At 54.4% G+C, this 21,541-nt stretch overlaps 1 protein-coding gene across 4 annotated transcripts in view; it reads right to left on the minus strand.

Annotated features, from left to right (window-relative positions):
* Positions 1–21,541, minus strand: part of AGPAT3 (1-acylglycerol-3-phosphate O-acyltransferase 3) — an 87,156-nt gene that overhangs the window by 34,649 nt on the left and 30,966 nt on the right. The window contains exon 1 of one of the 4 annotated variants that reach the window (XM_043873935.1): positions 15,253–15,274. The exons of 2 other annotated variants lie outside the window; for them this stretch is intronic. The gene's annotated coding sequence lies outside the window, so the exon portion shown is untranslated. Of the gene's footprint in view, positions 1–9,970; positions 9,994–15,252; positions 15,275–21,541 lie in introns of those variants that run through there. One more of the 4 variants, XM_043873934.1, reaches the window with a different exon arrangement.

Genomic DNA, 21,541 nt, shown 5'->3' on the forward strand with positions numbered 1-21,541 from the left:
TCAGGACCCCAGAGGGCAAGCCATACGCTGCTCCTCTCTTTCCTACCAGTAGCCCAACTGGAAAATGGTAAGAGAGGTGTGGGTGGGGGTGGACATGCTGCCCTCAAGGCCGTAGCACACTCCCCACCCCCAGGGCAGCTCCATCACTGCATCACTGGTGTTGGGGTTTCAAGGACAGCAGCCCCACTGGGAAGATCCAGTGACGAGTGGCTGTCCAGGGGAGGGCTGGGGGCACTGGATGCTGGGGAGACCTCTCCTGTGTGTGCGTGTTGGGGGGGCAGGTGCTGAGAACCAGTGGCCCTCCCCTCCTTGCTGCACCCCTACAATGAGCTTCTCACCCTGAAGTCAGCTTTTCCAGTAAGATATGAAATGCTTGTGGAGTCTGATGAGATTTTATGGGGGGGGGGTTCCCACCTCTGCTGGCTGTGTCTTCCTCGTTTTCCTCAAATCCACCTAGGTTTACACCACACCCCTTTGGTCTCCAGTTTACCCCTAAGGATGCCTCTCTGTAGCCTGCAAGATCAACAGCAGTGTCCACGGCACTGGTGCCCATGACAGGTGCATCCTTGCGGGGAAGGAGACTCTGAGACCTTGGACGAGTTGCCATCAGAAGTTTGCTGGGAGCAGGGCTGTGTCTGAGGAACAGGTCTTGCTTTCTGTTCTTTTGGAGCAACCAAGCTCTTTCTGTGATCCCTTTCAGATCATCCTGCTTAGGGAGGACAGGTCAGGGGTTGAGGGAGGCGCTGCCTCCAGGGCAGACCTTGTTCTACAACGTGCCTTCCCTAAACGTCAGGGCAAACCAGAGGCAGCAGCCTGACTGCCCCGTCCCACCCAGCACCCAGCACTCAATGGAAATGGCACAGGAACTGACAACAAATACAGTAGGTGAAGGTACCAGCCACACCTGGTACCAGGGAGACTGGTGGGCAGTACAGATCTGTCCAGCAGTGACAGAGTTAACACTGATGCCTGAACAAGAGGGCATGTGATGACCTCTCAAGCTCTTTCTAGCGCTGGACTGTTCTCCTTTTTCAATAGATGCTTACGAAGCACCTGCTATGGACAGTCACTGCTTCTGTATCCTAAGAGATGACGTCACAGACCACCTACGTTCAGGACACGATGCTCTACTTGACACAAAGACCAAGTATCAAAATAGAAAAATGAACTGAGTGGAAGAAAAGAAAATTAAATTCATGAAATGGCAAAGATTCACTGAGGATTAATTTAATCTATTAAGTGATCTCTATTACCGTGGCAATGATTTCGCAACATTTAAAATGTCAAATTGCTTACGAAGTTTTAGCCTCTTCTGGTCAGCATAGAAACTCCAAGCCCTCTACACTTGGCACTGCCGATGGAAAGTCCTGATGGGGTTGGAACGCTCCCCACCTCTCATGAATGGCCCCACACTCTGTCCTGTTCCCTTTGGGAAAAGAACCAGGAATGATTATCCTCTCTGAGTTGCTCTTCTTTCCTGCATGACTCTCTCACTCCTAGTCTACGGATTTTTCTAAATTGTAACATATAGACCAATGATGGGTCTATTGACTAAACCGAGAAATAATAATACGTTCGTACTACAGACACTTTATTTTCATATTAAACGTGCCGAAATGGTCACCTCACTGCCGGTAGCATTCTCTTCCTGAGTGCTTTCAGGTTGAAACCTTTATTTAGGTCAATAGCAATGGAACACAACAGGTTTTTTCTCTAGGATTTGAAGCTTAAGCACAATCCAAAATGTGGTCACTTTACAAATTTCACAGAATTTGAACCCTGGGACCAAGAACAGCAAAATTTAATTCCATGATTCTCCTCTTATTGTCCCTTGGACCATTTACTCCCCCTCACCCCCTGCATTCACACAGAAAAGGCTGAAAAAAGTCAGACTATTTGCAAGAACTTGTTAACTCAAGCTATTTGTAACCTCCTTATTGCTTTCCTTAATCTCTGCCTACACTTCTGTAAACACCCCCCTTTACTAATCCTGGCTTCACACATTTGTTTTCTAGTGGTATGCTGACTCGTACAAAGAATGAAGACAAAGATTATGGTAACCTCATGATAGGCAAGGTTTCAGAAAACTTAACTTCCACTCATCCTTTGTGAAAAGATTACTTGAGGATGTAGTCCAGCAAAACAAGAAGGAACCTAATGAAGATTCCTTTTTTTAAGAAAAAGGAAAAACAGACCAGTTATGCAGCGAAAAGAATTGCCAGGATAACACCTTTATAGATGGCCTGGAAAGAAATTGGTCAAAATTAACATAGGACATCTTTCAAGAAGAAAATAGAACTTGTTCAACAAAGAATATAATTAAGGAGCTGGAAGTTTTGGGTATTGAAGAAGGAAATGTTTCTTTTCTCAAAAAAAAAATACAATTAAGATTTTCAAGTAATAAAAAATGCTGTGCAAGGTAACTGTGATCCAAATGTAAGTCAAATTAACACGGGCACGATTTCCCACAATTGCTTCACAAGTTACCTAAAACTTCCTTCTCCAAGCAGCAAAGATTTAATGGCTTAGATTTCTAGTTTCTCCTTTGTGGCACTTACAGGAACAAAAAACTTTTTTAAATTTTACTGTGAATTCTATTTCTGGACCTTTAATATTTGTAATCAACTTATAAAAGAAACATGGAGAATTTAATTGCAATATGAACAGAATATGAACATCCTAAACCCACATTTTTTACATAATGGAGGTCAAGAGATTTCTAAGTTGATCCAACAAAAAGTGCTAAGTTGAGAATATTAAAGTTTTAAGGCAACAGTAAAAGAACTAAAAATAACAGTATAACTAACAAAACTTAGTGACAGCAATGGACAGAAGATGGGAGGCGTATAAGCTGACTAAATCCCTCATCACTCGCTGCGAGGACTGGACAGGTCCCGCTGCCGAGAGTGGGGTGTGATCTGTCTTACACATTGAGAACCAGAAATCTCAACCAGTGCCTGGGACACAGTGGGTACTAAGTGGAAATCTGCTGGAGAACTGAATGAAATTTAACTGAAGAAACAGAGGCACATGCAAACTGTGACCCTGTGCCCCAGGACTCAGTCTCGGGGCTCCTCCTCCGAGCAGCAGAGCTGCCGGGAGGCAGCTGGAGAACCACCTGTCTTTTCAGTCATTTCTGCTGCTTGATTTCTTTTAAACCAGTGTACGTTGCTATTCTTATCATCATAAAAAAGTAAAGAAACCTCAGTGCACAAATTAACATTGACTATTGGGGTTGAAAAGAGTCAGATACAACTGAATGACTGAACAATAATGAAATGATAACATCTTTAAAGATGAAAAACAGATCCTCTTGGCACTTTGTCAGGCAAAAAGGACCTGAAGAAAGTTTCAATCCCACCAGTGTCTCAGTGTTCCCCCTCAGCACCCAGGACCCCACATGCCTGCTGAGGTTTTTCCACCAAAAAGGAGGAGCCTGTGCTGGTGGCCAGTGTGCTGGGCCCGGGGCTCTTGACACTGGACTCTTGCCTCCTGTCTCCCCTGCCCGTGGCCTCGGCACATGATGTGGTCATTTTGAATGTCAATTTCTGGTCTGAAGATGAGAATAAAGCAAGCTTTAGCCCAGTAGCATATGGTGGCTCTGAGGGTTGAGAAGGGTCCCTCTCATGCTTATAAATAGCTGAGATCTGAAAGATCCTTTGTAAGCCAAGTTTTAAAGTGTATTCAGGTTCCCAGGTGAGCAAACAAAGGTGCTATTTTCCCTACAAACAGCAGATATTTGAATCATTTTGAGCATTTGTAAAACCGCATACTTCAACTGCTAATCCCAAGAAATGGCTTGTACAACAGGGTCTCACTGTCACATTACTTTGGGAAAGTCTGTGTGCCCCACTTCTTCTGGAAGGTAACTGATACGCGCTCTGAGGCTGGGCAGGGAAGAACAGGAAGTAACTGGTCTGTCTAGTTAGTGTCCCAAACTGTGAGCTCATGGGACCTTTTAGAGCCTCTTGCTTGCAAGTTTCACTAATTCAGACTCACTTTCCCTCCTCACTCTACATTTGTTGTTCTTGTTCAGTGGCAAAGTTGTGTCTCTTTGCAACCCCATGGACTGCAGCACACCAGGCTCCTCTGACCTCCACCATCTCCCAGAGTTTGCTCAGATTCATGTCCATTGAGCTGGTGATGCCATCCAACCATTCCATCCTCTGCTGCCCCCTTCTCCTTTTGCTTTCAATCTTTCCAAGTAGCAGGGTCTTTTCACTCTATATTAGTGGGGTTTTAATTATTATGTACACATTTCATTTCAAAGAGTATGGTTAAAATCTGATTATTTGACATGGTTATAAATCACCAACATGAAAAACAATTTCTGTTATAAGTTCAAACAAGGTTTTTGGTGCTAGAGTTTTTCCTCCCTGAAACACCCCAAAACCCCAGAGTGATAACCACACTTCAGCTAAGATGACAAGGAGGGAAACTTACCACCAAGCCAGGTTTGGAAGGCTTCCAACCACATCTGTCCAGACAGGACTAGCGGGATTGTGGGGCTGAGCACAAAAAGTAAGATTTCCGCCAGGGCAACCACTGTGAGTCTGCATATGCTATACACAAGATGCTAAAATGTCTTTCTCCTCTCAGGGTATTTCTCAGTGGCAGGAACTTTTTTCTTTAAAAATGAGGAAAATTCCCGAGCTGATGGCTCAAACAGCTTTCGCAGTAAGGTCAAGGAACTCACGAAATATTTTCAATACGAAAGAAGGGCAACACAGCCTTCCTATTTTCCTCTGAAGACGAGGTTGCTCCCGCCTCTGCCTCCACCAGAGCCTCCCTGTTCCCGTGGCGTCCCCTGCATGACCCGCTCCTGGGTGGTGGGACACCGTCTAAATGGATTCATTGGGCCCACTCAGCATGTTCTTATGCATTGTAGTGGGGTCCTGGGAATCCGTCACCTGGGTCTGAAGTAAGGCTTCCTGAGAAAAGCAGGCTCCATCCTGGCCATGGAGCCCAGATGTGGTGACTGTCCCCCACCTCACTCCCCGGTCAGAGGTTCCATATGGCATTTCCCATGACCACACTGCGCTGCCAGACCAGACTCCCCTCATAAAGGGGCCCCCTCACGGGGTGGGGGCCCCTTCTCCCCCAGACCATGCTGGCCACATCCAGTGCCCTTGTCAGTGATAGGTTCACACCCGGCTCGAGTCGGAGCCCGCTACGAGCAGAGTCCCAGCCCATGGAGAGGATGAGATGAAGCGAGGCCTCTGTCCTGGGCTCTGGGATGCGTCAGGGCCTGCTGAGACTGCACCACCCGGGTCCCGCCAGGGGAAGGGCCTCCCGCTGGACTCCCTGTGCTGTCCCCAGGAGGGGTCCAACATGAGCATGGAGGCTGCCACCCTGCCCTTGGAGAGCACACCTACCCATGAAGATGCAGCGCCCTCTCACCGAGCGGGACCCCCCCAACACCCTCTGACACGGAGCTGAGCTGTGTCTGTCTGAGCAGTGAGCTGTGGGCCCCAGTCCCCCGTCTGCAGGGGGCCTGAGCCAGTGCCTGCCTGGAGCAGGACACAGGGTCACTGGGGAGAACTGCTGAGGAAAAGGCAGTGCTCAGGTCCAGTGCTGACCAGGGAGGACAGTTCCGTAGACTTGGAGAAGGAAAACCTTGACATCCCTCCCAGTTCTGAGCCTCAGGGACTCGCTGGGGGCTGCCGGCCTCTCTGGTCGGATCACGGCTGCTTCAGGAATGTTCCTGGAACAGTGTCTCTGCCTGTTTATGGATCAAGTGACCTTTTGGTGGCCGGGAGAAGCGTCAGAGGAGGGCAGGTGGGAGGACAAACCAGACTAGAAGGCAGCCAGTTCCTCCCCTGCCTTTGCAGCCTCTGACTGGGGTGGCCACCAATCCCTACCCCCGGCCCAGTCCCATGCCCAGCAGGCCTGTGGCCTCGGGACCCGCACTGGCTGCCCCGTCCCTACCTGGACTCACCACTGACCGCCACGGGGTGACAGACACACCCACCCTCACCCCAGGGCATGTGGACGGCCCACGCAGAGGCTCCCTGGGCAGTGGTACGGCACACCTGTGCTGTGGTTCTTCACTCTCAAGTGTTCTGGAGTCTGTGATAAAGTAAGTGGCTGCTGCTCCTACGGGGCCACTCCAGACCAGCGACTGCTGCTATTCACCCTCAAAGAGGCCAGAAACCCATTTAATAAGGGACACAAGTCTAATGAGGAATTAGGGCTAATTCCTCCCCGCACTAATGTGTTTATCTTTTGGTTCCGTGTAATCCTCACCTGTAAACAGCACCAGTCCTGTCTGCAGAAGCTCTGAGTGCGAATGCCTCCACGCATGAATTCACCCTCAGTTTGGGAGGGGAGGGCGGTGGCCTGGATGGCTGGGGTCACGCCTACCTGGCCCCAGGCCCGACCCCTTCTCCTCCTCAGAAACAGAAGCAGCACTAATCGGATCTACAGGAAAGAGACCTTCCAGATCAGGAAAACCAATTCCAAACCAGTCTAAGGGTGTCCTGAGGAAACCAACCGGGATGGAACCTTCAGAGGGGCAACGTCTCTCCATGGGGTGTTGCCCCATTCTCAGATCTAGCACATAAATAGCTCTGGATCTGGGGTCTAGCCTTGTGCACGGCTGCCCTGACAGCTCCCACCATCAGGCGAGTGCTGTCTTGTGTGGGTCGCTCCCGCCCAGAGGTGCCATTACCATCAGCCCTGTGCACTAAGAGGTCGTCGCCTGCTGGGACGGGACATCAGCGTGTCCTGTCTCTACAGACAGAAACAGGGCTCGGAGCTCCCAGGCCCCCAGCCTTGAGAAGGGCCAGACTGGAAGGGGGCACCCATAACCTCCCTGTGTTCACCGCAAGAACTGGTAGGCATGCCCGTTGCAGCTGCACCCAGGGTGCAGGTGACCTGCTATAAACCAGCTCAACATTTACGGCTGCATCAAGTGGCGTCCCTTTGATGGAAACCACGGTTGTCCCACTTAATTTACAGACCACGTGTGCAGAGCTCCCACCTCAGGGAGACCACCTTTGCCGACTTGCTTCCCTTTGTCTGCCATGAGGGACCACTGGTCAGCGTGGAGAACACAGCGTGGAGAGCAGCAGCGAAAGCACGAGTAAGCGTGGGCCCCCGTCCCCAACCCTGACAGCCTGGCCTGGGCACCAGCCACGCTCACCAGTAGAAGTAGTAGGCCAGAGCCACGGCCAGCAGGGTGGTGCAGACGCCCCAGAATAGGCAGGCCGAGTAGCTGGCCAGCATCTTCAGGTCCTTCTTGAGTTGGTGAGAGGAGCCTGGTGGCCGGGGTGGGTCAGCGTCTGACCCGAGGATAACTGGAGGGATCACGGCCAGGACCGCTCTGCTGGGGTCTGTCGGGCTGCAGCCACTGGGACCATCTGCCCAGCAAAGAGGGCACACAGCTTCTGGGTCCCACCGCCCACAACAGCCTGCAGGTCTCAGCGGCCAACTCGGAGACAAACTGGAGCCGCATGGAAAACTTGGGCCTCTCCTCAGCCACCGCGGGGGCTTTGTGGGTGCCCACTAATCCAGTAAGCGGCTTGCAACCTGGAGCCGCGGTAAGCAGGTGGTGTCACGGGGCTCGGCCAGGAGACAGGTCAGTGAGCCCCACCCAGCCCCCCACCTGGACTGTGGATGGAGGACACACGCAGGAACCCCAGTGGCACAACAGCCCCAACCCCACTCAGCCTAGGGCAGGTTGTGCGGTGAGCTAGCCAGTCGGGCTTGGCCTTCGGGCTGACGTCCTCTGTGTGGGGCTGAGTCCTGGACGCCAGGCAGGGCCCAGAGACCACACGTGCTGCCCAGTGTCAAGCGCGGGTACTGGGTGGGCACGGCTGCTCCAGCACTGCTGTGGGCACGGGTCCCTGTAAAGAACCATGGGGGAAGATGCCCCACTTATCCTTGGGGGGGATGCAGAATGAACCTGACCCCTGAACAAGCAAATGTGGGGGCCTGTCTTCTGACGCTGACACCTCCCCAGCCTGAGACATTTGAACCTGCTGTGAGCGGCCAAGGTGAGACGGGGTGACCCAGGGACAGAGGCGGCCCTGCAACACAGGGCCTGCACAGACACAGGCGCATGAGGCACGGAAAAGGGGTTTCCAGAGGGCTCTTCACGCTATGTTGGGATGGAAGGACAGTCATCGCTTTCCACATCTTTGTGGCACTCAGCATAAAAGACCGTCTCCTGAACCGGCCGTTGTCCCAGCCGCTCTGGCTGCCTGCCTGGCCCCCTCGCAGCCCTGTGTCCTGCTTGGTAAACACACAGCTGGAGAAGCCGGATCGGTCCGAGCTCCACCGTGAGGCTTCAGGGTGTGGACAGCCCCATGTGAACCGAGGCGGCTGTCCTGGGCCTCTGGATGGGCTACTGTAGGGCTCCTTCTCGCTCTGTCAGTCTAGCCTCAGGCTCCAGGCCCAAGGAGCTTCAGGGGAGAAAGCGGTCATCGCTCGTCTGCTGAGCGCACAGGCGGGGCTGCAAGCTCTGCCCAGCACCACCCCACTGGCTAAGGCTTTCCAGCCCTTAATCCCCAAGGCAGAGGAACTGCTGACCTGGGCGGCTGGCTCCTCGGGAGACACTCAGAGCCCCAGCAGAGGACACAGTCTCTGCCCTCCTGACGAAGAATGACCCAGCCCCTCCCCCAGAGCGGTGCACTGACCTATGGCCACAGAGCAAGCCCCCAGCGTCTGGCAGGGCCCCCGGTGCATCTGCTCGTGTGATTGTGACCCGTCACTGAGCTGAGGCCTCCCTCAGGCCTCCAGGAAGGGCACAGGCAGCCCTGCCTTGACCCTTGATCAGCAGCACCTAGATTTGACCTTTGCCCTAAAGCCTGTTCTCATTTAAATAGCTATTTGTGAGGACCTTCTGAGCCTCAGTTGGTTCTGCCCTGCTCCAGAAAGGCTCCCCAGGCCTCTCCACATGCAGCCAGAACTAACCACACATCTGAAGCACAAATCAGGCCATGGCCCCCCAGATCACCACTGCCAGCATCCCAATGTGCCCCTTCGATTCCAGGCCTTGGAGACACTCCCAAGTCCTGTCCTGTCCCCAGCCTCCTGCTGCAGTCACAGGGCTGGAGCCAAGCTCGGAGGGTGGGTGGAGGGTGGTGTCCCTGAACACCCGGGGTCTGGCAGCGGCCCCTGAGGATGGCCACATGGCCCGTGAGGCAGAAGATGAGACAGAGCCCTCGTGAGAGTTAGGTCCCTTCCCCAGCATCCACAAGCCCACAAGCTCCCACCCTGGAAACTAGGAGCCAACAGTCAAGTGGAAAGTGGACACGTGGAGACACACAGTGGCAGGGGGCGGGAGGGTCATGTTAAGTGCTGGGCCTTGTACAGGCATTACTTACTGAAGGACCAGCATGCTGCTGCTGACTCCACTGTCCCAGGGCTCCATGTTACTGGCAGAGCCAGGATTGGAAATCAGTTTGGCTAACGTGGCCTCTGAGCCAGACACTGCCCCGCAGCTGCTGGCTGTACTCCAGATGCCCAGGGAGGAGCTGAGCATGTTCTATCCAGCAGTCCCCAGGGGCCGGGTGTCCTGGAGCTGGTCCACACAGCTCCACGCCTCAGATGCTTATGAAATCTCAGCCCACCACCCTCTACCCTACCCTAGTTCCCCAAAGACACTGTCAACCCTGGTGCCCTGGGCTCAGGGCAGTGGGCAGCAACAGGCGTTGGTCTTGGAGGAGAGGCGCTCCAGGTTCTCTGCCCTGCCTCCAGTTCTCGGCTGGCCGGACACCTCTGCCCCAGGAGGGCCTCTCACTCACCGAGTGGCTGCATTTATTGGGTTAACAAGTTGAGGAGAGGCCGCCCGCCCGCTGGGGAGGCCTGGCTGTTTATAAACAGCAGCCTGTTTATCCAGTGAGCTCAGCACCAGAGCTGGGGGAGCACCCTCAACAGTGGATGCGTTGCCAGAAGTGCTCACCCATGACTCCCCGGCCCCAAAGGCCTCTCTGGGCTCCCCTCCTCACAGAGCGCCCCAACGCACCTCATTCCCCGCCCAGGGCGACCTCCCTGCTGACCGCTTAGACACGAAGCTCCTGGTGTCTTCCTGCAGCACGAAACTGGAAAGGGCCTGAGTTTCTGGGGCCTTCTCCGTGGGTGCTGGAGGAAGCAGGGAGGGGTGGCGTCTGCAGCCCCAGCATCCCCAGAGAGGATGCTCTCACCAGCTCTGGTCTGCACGCCCGGAGGGCCCAGGGCCACGTTCTGCTGGGAACTGGCCTCGGACACATGCGATGGCGCCTGCGGCAGGCCACCTCCCACCCGCACACCTGGAGGTTTTGTGTTTCACTCTTCAACCCAATCCGCCCTCCCAGAGCTTTAAATACGTGAATAAATATCGTAAATAACAAAAATAACCCCCACACGTGAAAAGCTCCCGGGTAAACGAGCCAGCGGTGGCGGAGGCCCCAGGACAGAGGCCAGTGCTCTTGGGGACCAGTTGACACAACACCCTTCCAAACCACGCGGGGACCCTGGAGAACACGGGTTACTATGCAAACCAAACACAAGTAAACAGCCTGAGGCGCGAGCCCAGGAAAACCCATGGCCAAGTCTCCAGGGCCTCGGAGGAGCCCAGGACCTCTACCGCTCACCTCCCGGGACCTCCATCAGTGCCGTCCACACAGTGGCAGTGACCCGGCGGTGTCTGTACAGGCTGATCAGGCGGACACGGGCAGAGGGGCAAGTGCCGTAGGTGGCTCGGGATAACATGGGATCCACCTGCAGAGCCTTCCAAAGACTTGGGACCAGGCTCTCTGGCAGCCCCTGGCCACCTTGGGCATTCAGACGAAGAGAACACACTTATTTTTTGGGGGCACTATTTGTCAGGCTTCAAGAGGCACTTGAGAGTCCAATGCTTGGAAGCACCTGTAAAACTACGTGCTGGTCCTTGAAGCAAGATGACAGCACAGGAAGAAAGGAAACCAGCATGTGGACAACTTCAGTTCATTAGGAGATAACTTTAAGTAGCCCGGTATTCTGCATGGAGTTGAAACACACCGCTCTTAGTAAATCTCCTGGTTTCTAGGAATTAGTACCACCTGCTGGACACTCATCCAGAAAGAAAACTCCTAGGATGAAGGCAATTTTGAAACAAAATACAGTTTCAATCATGAAATCTTTTTGAACAATTATCGTGATTTTTAAAAACTCATATGAATCAGCTTGCTTTGTTCCTAACCATTTCAACTAAAACCTGCTGTTAACATTTCTAACCTTCAGCTCAGTGACTGCCACATATACACCGCAGCCATCCCCAGGCTGGCTTGCACACGACCCTCACTCTGGTCTTCATGGTCTCCTGATGCAAGAAAACAGACATGGGAGGCTGTGAAAGCCATGACACCATGAGCCTCAAGGCTCTTCCTGTGATACTTACAGATGTCGGAGCACAGGAACAAGCCAGGTGTCTACACCAAGGACCTGCCCAAGTGACCGAATAGTTTGCATCCATTCAAATGACAAGGAGAGACAGGGCAGCAGCTGGGCAGGCTTGCTCACCCCTGGGCGTGCTGAGAGAACAGAGCAAGCATGCGACAGCATTGCACAGGCGCACTGCTCCTCGTGGCAGGGTGCCTGCCCTGGGGCAGGGCAGCGTCTCAGATGAAGAGGAGGAGGGCGCCAGGCTGGACCTGGACCTCCCACCTCCCCGGGCAGCACCAGGGGCTGGAAACCCAGAGGGGCGGGAACCAGGAAGTGGGTTCTCACCAGACACCGAACCTGCTGGCACCTTGATCTTGAACTTCCAGCCTCTGGAACTGTGAGAAATGAAGGCCTGCTTGTGTCCACCCCCAGGCTAGGGGAGTCTGTGACAGCAGCCTGAGTGGCCTGAGCCACTCAGGTGGCAGGAGACTCTCGGGCCGGTACAAACCTCTCCTCTTCTTCAAAAGCAGTGGAGACCGTGGACAGCACCACCTGGGCTCAAACCTGGTCTTGTCACCACTACACTGCGTGCCCCTGAGGAGTGCATGTGCCTCCCTGGGCCTCCGTGTCCTCATCTATACAGTGCGGATGGCAGTTCCTACGTCACCAGGTTTCGAGGGCAAAACGAGTGACTCGTGCAAAGCACTTCGACTAGGGAGGTGGCGGGGGTGAGGTGGGGGTGGGGAGCCCAGGGCCCAGTACTGCTGGCGTCAGCGTCACTGTGTTCAGCCTGGTGAAGTCAGCTGCAGGGTATTTCATCATACGGATGCAGTAACCACGCCACCCTTCTCCTACTGAGGAAGGACACTTGGGTCACCTCCGACATTTCTCCTTGACAAGCAATGCTACATTGAGCCTCCTTACAAGGATCCTGGAGCCCTTGTTGAATATTTCGGTTAGATAGAGTTCCCAGAAAAAAAGGCTGGTCAAAGCATAAACAGAGTTTATATTTTAAAAGGTACTGCTATCTTAGTCCTCAAAAAAGCCGCAGCAGTCCCCTCTCAGACCAGTTGTGGACAGACAGTCCTTTAATCAATTGACACGTGCCTTCCGAGGGGGTGTCTAACGGGACAAGAGAAACTGCCTTCGAATAAACTTCTGCGCGCTCACAACCTGGTCTCTGCGAGATGTGGGCCCTCGGTGGGACTGGGTGATCCCACGGGCTGTGGTCACACTGGCCACAGAGCCCGGCCCGCGTTCGCTCAGGTGCCAATGTGCCCAGGATGTCCGTGCACTCCTGTGACTCTCAGCTCTCTTCCCACCCCTGGAGGATGGAGAGCCTGAGGCATCCCACTGCTGGGGCGCCTGCCTGTCTCTGGCCTGAATCCGCTCCTGTTTAAGCCCTGCAGACTGTCCCAGGCTCGGTTTACTGCCCTCGTCCCAGAGCCCTGCGGGTGACGGTGTGACGGCGAGCTGGTCCTGCATCCCCCCTGCCGGCCTGACTCTCACCAGCCGACCGAGTGTGGCAACAGTGGAGCCTCATCCTTCACCGGGGGCGTGTGAATATCCTGCCACCCATTAGAGTCACAGCCAGACCGGCCCGGCTCCTCCTGGGAAAGGACAGGCTTCCACAGTTCCAAGGGCGTGACCCCGCCTCCTGCACCCCACCATGTGTTAGCCTCCAGGCTGTCCCCGCCGCCACCTAGGGCCACAATGGGTAGAGGGACACCGATGAGCAGGCTTGTCCCTGCCTGCTTCCTAGGACACCAGACTACTAGGAGCCTTCTCTCGGGGACCTTCCTGCCCATCTGTGATCAAAAGATGTCTTCTCTGATGGGCACACACATGCTATCAAGTAGGAGCCCTCCGGTTCCCACCTAGGCGCCCCTAACTGTGGGGCCACCCTGGGGTCTGCTGATCTAATGGTCAGGCTCTGGGGACCTGTGTGGTTGAACTTGCATTTTCTGACCACTAGGAGAAACTGCCAGGCCCTCCGGCCACTCCCACCCCACTGTCCTCTGAGCACGAGTGGTCTGGTGTCAGCCTCTCCTTCCCACCCTGACGTGCAGACTGCCTGTCCTCAGGCCCGCCCAGCCTGAGTGTCCCGGGGTGACCCTGCCCTACAGTAGGGGGCTGCAGTCGCCCACGGCTGGTGGGCAGGCCTGGGGCTTAGAATCAGGAAGTCCGGCTTTGTAGGACACCTAAGTCACATTCAACAGATCAGTGACACGCTGTCACTTTGACCTCCCCTGGTTCCGCACCAGACGGGAAAACAGGCTGCCATTCGTAAGCCCCTAATGAGCAACTGTTCTCGCTTCAGTGTCTTGTCTCGTCACGATGGGAGCTACAGTCTCATCCTGCCCTGAGCACCCAGACACAGTGCATGTTTTCTAGACTTTGCAAGCTGGCTCACAGAACCAGCTCTGTCAAGGAGAAAGATCTGACTCCAAATGCACACTTCACATGCTTGGTGTCAGACTTCTCAAGTGACCCTGACCTCCACGGGACTCATGCTGTTTGTGTGTCCAGGAGTGTAGGCCTCCAGGGCAGCTCCACAGCCCAGGCCTTGGCCTTCCCCACGGCTGGCACCTAGAGAGGCTGGGTACCTGGAAGAGCTCACCACTCCTTGAAACAATCAGATCAGGAAGTCATGGGCGCTGAGGCCAGGGGAGTTCACGTGAGTGGATGACAAGATGCCCCGCCCAACACTCACCTCTACCCGGCCCACCCGACCAACTTCAGCTCCAGGGAAACTCAGCCACCAGCGAGACCACACAGAATGCTTCTCTCAACTGTCTCTGTGCTTCTTTTGTAGCACAAAACCCACCACACCTAAGTACTTACTGGCCCAGGTTTATCCTCTCCACACCAGAGCCCCTGGGCAGGGACCCACCAGAGCCCCTGGGCAGGGACCCACCCTCTGGCATCTGCCTGCTTCACACCCCTGATTCTGCCACGGGCATGAACACACCTCACCCTTCAGAACCGCTTCCTCCAGCCCTTGCATGTTAAGCTAACATAATCCCCAAGAAATAACTGTGGAGAAAGCAAAGGCAGAAGTGACAGCCAATCACCGCCCCCCAACTCCAACACCCCGCCTCCCTTGCCTGCAGACTTGGAGTCCGTCCCGGGCAAATCAGGGAGGCGGCACCCCAGCGGGCTGGCCCAGGATGATACTATGAGCCTGGGGGGATCTTAAACTGCATTTAAAAAGTGAAAGGTAAAATTCACTTTAGTGATGTATTTTATTTAACCCAATACAGTCAAAATGTCATCATTTTAACAGGCAATCAATATTAAGAAGGCAATAATGAGATGTTCTGTATTATCCCTTCATCCAAGTCTTTGAAGTCTGTGTGTTTTTAGCTCTCATGGCTGCTTAGTTTTCAAGGTCTGAGGCATCGCACGTTGGCCCGTCAGCTCTGCCGTTCGGTTACTCGTGTAATGTTTGCGGCAGATGAAAGCTTCTGATTACCCTGACTGGGAGACGCTACAGACCAGGAATCACTCAGTCGTGACAGCCTGATGCAAGCAGGGTCAAGTGTGGTGCGCTGGAGGCAGGCACAGGATGCGTGATCACAAGGCCTCTGGGTCCCTGGTCCTTGCCCGTCTTTTGAAGCTCAGGATGAGGACAGACAAACCACGAAAAATTTCCTCACGTCAAAGAGGAGCAAGTTCTCAAAATTGGAGGCCAGCAGAGGCGGGGAGGGCCCCTGGATAGACCACTAACCCAGCCCCCTCTCCTGCAGCCAGAGCTCAGAGAGAGGTGAGCCCACAGAGGGTGCAGACTCGGAGACCTGAGATGCCTGGCCCTGACCTCCTGTCCCCTCTCCCCAGGAGGACTTGGAGCCTCTTCCAGAGGGAAGGAGGGAGGCCCTGTGGGGAGCAGCTCCCAGCCATCCTTACCTGGGGTCTGGGTGCCAGCCTGCAGGACAAGCCCCAAAGGCCCTGGAGTCCCGCAAGATGGCTTTTATCCTGCCCTCAGCCCCGCCCCGTTGGCGAGGCAGGAGCTCCTAGGAGGATGGGAAAAAGGATCCTGCCTCCTGCCTGTGCCCGGAGATAGGGGCTTTTCACCCATGACTCAGACTCTCTGCGAGCCAGGGAGGCAGAAGCAGCCAGGAGGGTGGCCTGGAGGGCTGCTGCAGGGCCCAGGGGAGAGTGTGCTGTTGCCCACGGCTGCTGGCCTGGCCCCAAATGCGGTGAGGAGCCAGAGACTGTGGCTGCCGCCTTCTTTTTCTTATTTTCAGAGACTGGAAGCTGGGACTTGACCAGCCCCCACACTGAAAGAAGTACAAGTCCATGGTGAAGAGCCACCCACGCAGAGAGCAGTGCGGAGCGAGGACAAAGAATCCAAATTCAGGCCAAGGGTCAAGGACACACACAGTTCCTGGAAAATGACTACTCTGCCAAGTGGCAGAAGGAGCTGCTTCTGTACCAACTGGACAGACATCCTGTCCACGGGCTCAGGCCCAGCCAGGAAGGAGAGGGGGCCATTGGGAACCCCGTGTCTAGGCAGGAAGAGGGAGGTGGAGGCCACTGAGGGGAACTTGGGGAGGGCCCTTTAAAAGGAAACAGCCCAGATATGCACTCTTCCTTCCTACCTGGAATGAAGATGAAATGGCAAGGAGGGGAGCAGCCTTCTTGAGACCAGCAGGTCACAATTGGGAGGACAGAAGCTGTGGACTGAGGAGTCAGAGTTCTGCGTCCCTGTGGCTCCATGGAGCTACCACCCCTGCCATGGACTGTCTTACTGTTAACAGGAGAAACACTGACCTGTGCTGATTTCTTAGAGCACCTGCACAGGGGCTGAACCTGCTCCCAGCAGATGTGGAAGTCTGGGGCAAAGGTGATTAAAGGGTAGACCTTGAAACTGTTACAAATTAACCTGAGCGGTTTACAACTCTCCAGGTTCATAAATGTGGCTCTGGCTTCTGTACTACCATTTCAATCCTGTTTACACTGGAACAGGGAGCTGTGGAGGCCATGCCCAGCATGCACCGGGTTCTCAACCCTACCCTTCCGAGCACACACACCCGTGTTCTCTTGGCCTCACTTGTCCTTTCACAGCATAAATGCCCAATGACAGCTTGTCCTCTCGGGGACAGTTGCATCATGGGTCCTGATGTCCCCACAGTGTTGGGAGGAGAGCAGAGGCTTGTGGTCGGAGCAGACGAGCTCACCCACCAGGGCCCAGCTGGGCGCATGGCACCCTGGTCCCAATCATGCCGACCAGGCCTGGGATCCATGCACAGTTGGAGGCTGGTCACCCAAGAAACTGCCACCCCATCCCATCACTGGAGCCCCAGGGCCACCCTTCACCCTGCAATCCCACTCCCAAGGACAGGAGCCCCCAGCTACAGTCTCTGGGCAACACTTTACAACTTCTACCACTTGCATAGATTTTTTTATTCCAAAAAGTCAAATGCAAGAAAACAATGTCTTAGACACCCCTGTACCCACATTGCCAGGTAAGAGTGCAGGGTCTGAGACAGACCCCAAATCCAAAAGGGCAGCTCCAGGGAGACGAACTGTCAGCCTCGGACAGGCTACCGCACACACAGACACATGTGCACATGCAGACACACATGCACACACAGACACGCACACCCAGCCTCCAGCTCCTCATCTGCAGAAGGATGGCTGGTGCAGGTACCCCTGAGTCCCTGACCCCAGAGCCTGTGACCCTCCCAGCAGGGTCACAGGTGGTGTCTGAAGACAGGGTTGAGAGAAGAGGCCCCTAGCCCCTCACTCCCGCATAGGCTCCTCCTGCCAGGCCAAACCCAACCTGGTGAAACACAACCACCCTGGGCCACCCTCCTGGCACCAGGCATGTTCCCACACATTCCAGCTTGGAGCACAAGGCAGGATCAGCACAGTGCCCTCCCCACATCTCCCGCGGCACTTGGCTGGGGGTGGGGGCTGAGGCACCCCCACACACTCATGTGTACCACACGCATGCTCACAAATACATTCCACACATGTGCGAACCACACCCACACCCACACATGCACACACTCACCCCCCTGCAAGCCAAGCTGCTCTCCACCCAATGCTGCCACCCAGCCCACCCCTCTCCCGACCTTCACTTGAGTCCCCCACCAGCCTGAGTCAGCTGGGGCCTCCCTGTCCAGTGAAGGCCGTGACCATGCCGGGCATCTGCTGGGGGCCCCGCTGAACCGAGAAAAGTTCAGAGAAAAAATATAATCCCCCTGCCCCCTGGCTGCTGGGCCTGCCATCCATACACCCCCCGCTCCCCACTGGCTGCATTGTGTCTACCCAGCTGTCCCTCCGTCCATCTGACCCTCCTCCAGCCCACTCCTGCTGGGGCCCACCGGCCCCTGCTGCCCCCCTGGGAGGGGCTGCCTGTTCTCCCGCAGCATCCACCCCACCTGCCACCCTGCCACACCCCAGTCAGGCTCCTGTCAGCAACTGTCACCTGGCATTTTGGTGTTCATCTGTTTATTACTGTTGCCTCAGCCCCCATCCCACCCCTGCCCACTGGAATGCAGCCCTGGAAGCCGGGAGGGGCCCCTAGAAATTGACAAAGGACAGAGGGTCTGGACATGGGTCTTTAGCACGATTCATGTTTCTCTGTGTCACCTCCCCCAGGAGCCCCTGACCGCCCAGGAGCCTCTGTCCTCACCAAACACTGAGGTCTGCGGGCCGCTCTCCCACCCCTGACCCCGAGCAGCACATGGGACGTGGCTGGTGCTTCACTGAGTTAGCGATTGTTGAATAAGATCTCAGCTGGACCTGTTCCCAGGCTCGGTGCTTCACCCTCCCCACTGGGTGACTGACCTCCGACTGTGGCGGTCTGTCCTAGGGGGCCTGGGCAGGTCCACGGTCATGGTGGCCAGGTCCCCTTCAAGCTGACAAACCCCAGTGGACACTGAGGGCCCGTAGCCACAGAGCAGCAGCCCCTCCCAGCAGCCACGGGAGCCCAGACCAGGGCCTGTTCCGCAACCACTGAGAGGCAGGTTCTTTACAAGCAACCTGACCTCTAAGACAGACAACACGTGCCGCTGGTTACAGCATTTTTCTAGTGCGTATGACACGAAGTACCTACGGCAGAGAGAAAACATGCAAATGGTCCTCCCTGGCCCCCAGCTCACTGGCCACCAATGCTCCCTCCTTCCTCAGGCTTCAGCTTCTCACACCCAGATCCTAGGGGAAGGATTCTCGTTTCACCCCAAACAAAGAAACCTACTTTCTCATAACAACCCAGCAAGGGTTCGTTAAACCTTCACGAGAGCGGCATCAAGACACAGAGGTATCCTCACACCTGCACCTTCTGCTGACCTCCCAAGATGTCCCCCACCCCACCCCGTGCTCCTGGGACGTTCCCCACCACATCCACCCAGCACTGTGGCTGTGGGACATGCTCACCTCCCCTGACACCCACTGGCCCATCCTGAGGCTCCAGAGGCCAGGAAACGACAGGCAAGATCCCTGGAGACTCACTCGGAGAACCAATTGCCTGGGGCTGGTTACTGATAAACAGAAGCACAACCAACAACTGAAAACAAGCTGTCAAGGTGCCAAATAGTGGAGCTGCTCCAAGGTCCTTCTCTGCCCCAATAAAGCCAAGTTCCTGGTGTCCCCAGCATCCCTGAGCCCCACCCTCACAGAGGAAGACACACACACGGACACACATGCACACGTGCGCACACACGTGCACACACACACGCACACAAGCCAGTGCAGGAGCTGCCCCAAGAAGGGCCCTGTGCTCGGGGGTGCGGGAGGCAGGAGTGTGGTGGCTGAGGCTGGTGACCAGCATGGACTTAAGCACCCGCTGGGCTGCTGCGATATGAACTGTCAGCATCTGTGGCAGAGAAGGAAGGGGATAAAAAGGCCAGCTGACGGTCCTGGGAGGGCAGGGGTAGGGAGTGAGGAGCAGGTGGGGAGCGACACAGCTGGGGCCCACATGTCCTGCTGCCCACATCAGTGTCATCCTCGGGGCTCCCTGTCCCTCATTTGCAGATGATGCCCAGAGCCTGTCTGGTCACAGCAGGGACTCTCAGAGAGCACAGGGGCAAACACCCGGCATAGTACCACATGTGCCCAGAGAGCAGGGTGTGAAAACACCGCGTGCCCAAATCCTGGTCCTCAAGTTCTCACATTATTTGAGGCGTGAATACACTTTGTCTCCGTCTCAGGCATCCCAGAGTCAGAAGGGTGGGTACCACAGGGAGGAGGGAGTGAACAGGTTCAACACACAAAATTCAAGAGCAGACGGGAAAGCAAAGAAGGATGGTAACGAGATGATTACGAGCAGGAGGTCCAAGCTCGTCAGTGATCGCGACAAGCATCCACGGCCGTCTACAAGTCCAGTCGCGTGCTAGACCACAGGAGATGAGCAAAGCTAAGACACAGTACCACAGAAAGACAGAAGCTGAAGGCAAAGGAGAGACACACAAACACCCACAGGAAGAAGGCTGGCCTGACGGAGTAAGAGCGACACACAGGCTTGGAGCCGAGAGGTCCTGGAGCCGAGAGGAGGGTTGGCCCGTGGCGACAGGTGGCTCTGTGCCCAGACCTGTGCCTGCGACAGGACTGGAGGACACTCCCGGGCCACCAGGAGGCCCAGTGAGGAGCTCTGATGTGCTGCAGGGGATGGAGGAGTCCAAGCACCGGGGGCTGACCCGACAAGACATGCTGTGCGCTCAACAGCCGGGCAGGGCAGGGGAGGCTGTGGAGGAGGGCTGGTGGAAGCAGGGGGACCCCGTCACTCCACGAGCAGCAGGTACACCGAGGGGGGGCCCGGTGTGCAGGGGTGTTGGGAGCAGGTGCCAGGGAAGGGAACGGCACGGGGAGGGAGGCCACAGGGCATCTTACTGTCACTCTTAGGAGTAAAACAATAGACATTATCTGAAAGGAGGGGACTCGGGATCTGACATAAATCTACTCATATGAGGTAACCACTAAGGCCAAGCACACTGTCCTGACAGTTGGGTCAGCATCACCAAACACAAAACAAGATACTAGAAAGGCCAAGAACAGACACCACAAAGAGAACAGGTGAGTGTGTCTGTGTATGGGTACCATTCTATCTGCATTCACACCCCAAATACACAGAGTACTGACAGCATTAATCCAAACACATGGATCAGGTCAGTACAAATGGATGAAGATCAGTTACACAAAGGGAAGCATTTTCATACTGGCTTGTGAGTAGCACTGAATCATACACATTACCATATGTAAAATAGGTAGCCAGTGGAAATTTGCTGTATGGAGCAGGGGACCCAAATCTGGCGCTCTGTGACAATTTAGAGGAGTGCGATGGGGAGGGGGGCTCAAGAGGGAGGAGACATACGTATACCTATGGCTGACTCATGTTGATGTATGGCAGAAACTAACACAATATTGAAATTATTCTCCAATTAAAAATGAAATAAAAATTTTCAAAAATTCAGCTCTGCTAGGTATAAGAGAATAGCTCAACCAAAACAGTTCAGCAGGATTAAAAACAATGAACAAATATACATGAGGAATGCTCAAAAAAAATAGGGTGCAAAATCTTGCTATCAGAGAAGAAAGTGTGTCTACGGCCATACCACCCTGAACGCGCCTGATCTCATCAGAGAAGAAAGTGTCAGGCAAGTGAAATTAAATGACACAATGCAGGACTACTTATAATGCTAGAAACTAAAATTCTCAAGGAAGATGTAAGTTTAGATCTATAGACCAAACAAGGCAGCTTCACGTTTCAGGAAGCGGAAATCACAGGGATACCACAGAAATGAATCAAAGCATCTCCTAGTAATAGGATATGTCAGTACGTTGCTCTGAATCCAGGAAAGAACAGTGGTCCAGAACTAAGAGAGACCTCAGATGATGCCACCTGTTGAAGTGCAGCTGGAGGACAAGCAGCCAGGCCTGTACTGGATAAGACAGGACGCACTTTCTCTCAGCTGCTCACAGAAGCATTCAGAAATAGTGCCCATGAATTAAGCAACAAACAAATTTTCAACAAATCCTAAACAGGAAGTAAGATGCAAACAATATTGCCTAGAAATGAATTAAAAAATCAGGAAACAGAAAAGGCCTGCTCCCTTGCCCCAAAATGTCAGTGTCCTCCCCTGACATGTTACTCTCCAGGGAAAGTAGAGACCCAAACTGCAAAATTCCTAGAAAACACACAATGAAAACAAAAGCAGTGCTTAGAGGAAAATTTATCACATCAAAAACT

This window comes from Cervus elaphus, chromosome 19 (assembly GCF_910594005.1).
Source record: "Cervus elaphus chromosome 19, mCerEla1.1, whole genome shotgun sequence".
Classification (NCBI taxonomy): domain Eukaryota; kingdom Metazoa; phylum Chordata; class Mammalia; order Artiodactyla; family Cervidae; genus Cervus; species Cervus elaphus.